Source organism: Schistocerca cancellata, chromosome 1, assembly GCF_023864275.1.
Source record: "Schistocerca cancellata isolate TAMUIC-IGC-003103 chromosome 1, iqSchCanc2.1, whole genome shotgun sequence".
Classification (NCBI taxonomy): domain Eukaryota; kingdom Metazoa; phylum Arthropoda; class Insecta; order Orthoptera; family Acrididae; genus Schistocerca; species Schistocerca cancellata.
Window position 1 is genome coordinate 1,270,343,058 of NC_064626.1, and position 3,829 is coordinate 1,270,346,886.

At 47.2% G+C, this 3,829-nt stretch overlaps 1 pseudogene; it reads left to right on the forward strand.

Moving 5' to 3' along the window:
* Positions 1-523: 523 nt before the first annotated feature.
* LOC126095272 (5S ribosomal RNA) lies at positions 524-641 on the forward strand (annotated as a pseudogene).
* The last annotated feature ends 3,188 nt before the right edge of the window (positions 642-3,829 follow it).

Below are 3,829 nucleotides of genomic sequence, written 5' to 3' on the forward strand. Positions count from 1 at the left end.
TGATACAAATTTAAGGATAATGTTTCATTGTGCAATCTGAAAAAGAAGACGCCGAACGCATATTCTGCGGTGGTCTTTTCTCCAGGGACGAACGTAGAGAAATAGGCACAGTACATGGAATGGTTTCCTCGGGCTACCGGAGATTGGTAACTGGAATGACATTTTGTGTGCCCCGACTGGACTTCTTTTGCATAACAGACGCAAAAACTGACGCAGAGACAGCAAGGAAGTGAATATTATTATTTTAGAGCTTGCCTGTTCTTATATCGCTCGATGTTGAATGTTTCTCTGACTGTCTCATGTTACCTCTCCATTTTTATTTCATTTCAAACTGATTTGACTGTGCCTTTTTTCATTTTTCCATTTCTTAAGTGTAGAGAAGCGCGAATTCAATAAATAAAAATTGAAAGTACGATGTTTCACCTCGATTTCGAATTACAATACAGTTACATAAAAATGTGAGATGACGACAGTTTCACATCAGGGATGAGGCTAGTACGGGCTCTGCCCTCCACTGGCATTGGCTAACGGCCTTGCCGCAGTGGTAACACCGGTTCCCGTCAGATCACCGAAGTTAAGCGCTGTCGGGCTGGGCTAGCACTTGGATGGGTGACCATCCAGTCTGCCGAGGGCTGCTGGCAAGAGGACTGCACTCAGCCCTTGTGAGGCCAACTGAGGAGCTACTCGATTGAGAAGTAGCAGCTCTGAACACGCAAACTGACAACGGTCTGGAGAACGGTGTGCTGGCTACTCGCCCCTCCATACCCGCATTCAGTGACGCCTGGAGGCTGAGGATGGCACGGAGTCGGACAGTACCGTCAGGGTCTTCCGAGACCTGTCCGGACGGAGTTTAGTTTAGTTGGTCTCCGTCGCCATTAATTACCTGCTTCATTCAGCGATGCATTGGGACGCTCACCCTCTGGAAATAGGTCATGTCGTCCGCGAGACTCTGCCTTATATCGAACTGTAGGTCTCACAGCTGGTGAGGTGTGTTTGGGGCAAGTGTGAGTTCTTGTGACGCTTTATTTTGGCCTACAAATTTTCAGGGGGGCTCGAGTGCGAGGCTCGAGCAGGTCATTCGGTCAGGTTGACGTCGGTCCGCTGCATCAGCCACTGCTGGGCGATTTGGCTCGTCTGGGCCGGTGAATGGTCTTGCTGGAATTGAATCACTCCATTGGGATGGCGCATCTTCACACTGTGTTACCGTACTACACCACTGGCCATTAAAATTGCTACATCAAGAAGAAATGCAGATGATAAACGAGTATTCATTGGACAAATATATTATCCTAGAACTGACATGTGATTGCATTTTCACGCAATTTGGGTGCATAGATCCTGAGAAACCAGTACCCAGAACAATCACCTCTGGCCGTAATAACGGCCTTGATGCGCCTGGACATTGAGTCAAACAGAGCTCGGATGGCGTGTACAGGTACAGGTGCCCATGCAGCTTCAATACGATACCACAGTTCATCAAGAGTAGTGACTGGCGTATTGTGTCGCGCCAGTTGCTCGGCCACCATTGACCAGACGTTTTCAGTTGGTGAGAGATCTGGAGAATGCGCTGACCAGGGCAGCAGTCGAACATTTTCTGTATCCAGAAAGGCCCGTGTAGGACCTGCAACATGCTGTCGTGCATTATCCTGCTGAAATGTAGGGTTTCGCAGGGATGGAATGAAGGGTAGAGCCACTGGTCGTAACACATACGAAATGGAACGTCCACTGTTCAAAATGCCGTCAATGCGAACAAAAGGTGACCGAGACGTGTAACCAATGCACCCCATATCATCACGCCGGGTGATACGCCAGGATGGCGATGACGCATACACGCTTCCAATGTGCGTTCACCGTAATGTCGCCAAACACGGATGCGACCATCATGGTGCTGTAAACAGAACCTGGATTCATCCGTAAAAATGACGTTTTGCCATTCGTGCAACCAGGTTCGTCGTTGAGTACACCATCGCCGGCGCTCCTATTTGTGATGAAGCGTCAAGGGTAACCGCAGCCATGGTCTCCGAGCTGATAGTCCATGCTGCTGCAAACGTCGTCGAACTGTTCGTGCAGATGGTTATTGGCTTGCAAACGTCCCCATCTGCTGACTTAGGGATCGAGACGTGGCTGCACGATCCGTTACAGCCATGCGGATAAGATGTATGTCATCTCGACTGCTAGTGATACGAGGCCGTTGGGATCCAGCACGGCGTACCGTATTACCCTCCTGATCCCACCGATTCCATATTCTGCCAACAGTCATTGGATCTCGACCAACGCGAGCAGCAATGTCGCGATACGATAAATCGCAATCGCGATAGGCTACAATCCGACCTTTATCAAAGTCGGAAACGTGATGGTACGCATTTCTCCTCCTTACATGAGGCATCACAACAACGTTTCACCAGGCAACGGCGGTCAACTTCTGTTTGTGTATGAGAAATCAGTTAGAAACTTTCCTCATGTCAGCACGTTGTAAGTGTCGCCACCGGCGCCAAGCTTGTGTGAATGCTCTGAAAAGCCAATCATTTGCATATCACAGCATCTTATTCCTGTCGGTCAAATTTCGCGTCTGTAGCACGTCATTTTCGTGGTGCAGCAATTTTAATGGCCAGTAGTGTACGTATAAAAGTATGTAGGTGCGCCTCCTCCAAAGTTACGGCAGATGATTTTGAAATACTACGAGACGACGAGCCACCAGCAGGGGTGAGATGAAAGAGATGGGTAGCAAATTCTTCCAAAAAACCAAGTGCAGTACACATGCTCATAACATCCCATTCAAAAACTGATCGAAAAATATGGATAAATCGAGAGAGTTTTTACTTCAAGCACTTAGGCGAAATCCTTGAAGCTACAGGGGAAGAGAAAAAGCCACAGAAAATTCGTATGTGAAAACTCAGGAGGGCGAATGGCGCAATCTACAACGTCTAAAAAAAGTATTATACTTACACACAAAAATCAGACACTATAACAGTTATCAAGCCTAAAATATTATATGCTAGAAAAATGCTGACGGTTCTCGGAAAAGGTATACTGGAAGGTATCTTAAAAGACGAACGCAAAAATGTAACATACTCGGCCTCAAAAGAACAGAAGTTGGATACTGGCTACAATCTCGAAAACCAACCGACACAATGGAATCTCGCTGCAGAGTTTAAAAAAGAAGATTGAAATTTTGTGGGCTTATCCACGGACTCACAGCAACAAGACTCATTCCCAAAACTGCGACATACTGAAGCGCCGAGTAAAAATAGACTTCACGTAGTTGAGAAAAATTTTGAAGCCTTTCCCGGTACGGCAAGAGGCGAACAAAGCAGATCAGTACGCAATAGACAGACGGAATGCCAACCAGGAATGACCACTGATGTACGATGTGATACAGCAGCAACACAGAGATAATTGCTACACACCGTAAGGGCTGGGTGCCCAAGGCGCTAAAGCAGTTGGATGATATTACCGGGGATAGGGACGCCGTCGTTGTCATGACCACGAGTGGAGTAAGAAGGCTGAGTTGGCTGGAAGAATAATAGTTTTCCTGTGTGTTTACTACGCAAAATAAGTTCGCTTTCGCCTCTGAAAGGCGGAGTTGAGACACCTTTCAGCGGCATCCAAGGCGACCAGAGGAGATGATTGTACAAGAAAAGCAGGCTAAGTGACGTCATTGCCACCTCGCAATGGCAAAGCTCATGGGCCTATCCTGTACAAATATGACTCCTGATTCAATAGGGGATATACTCGGTCTGTAGTCGTACAGTCTCGATGTTGGACCTGAGGCGGTTGTAACTGCTCTTTAAAGAGTGGGTATTCAGAAACGAATATTAAATTCTGTAAT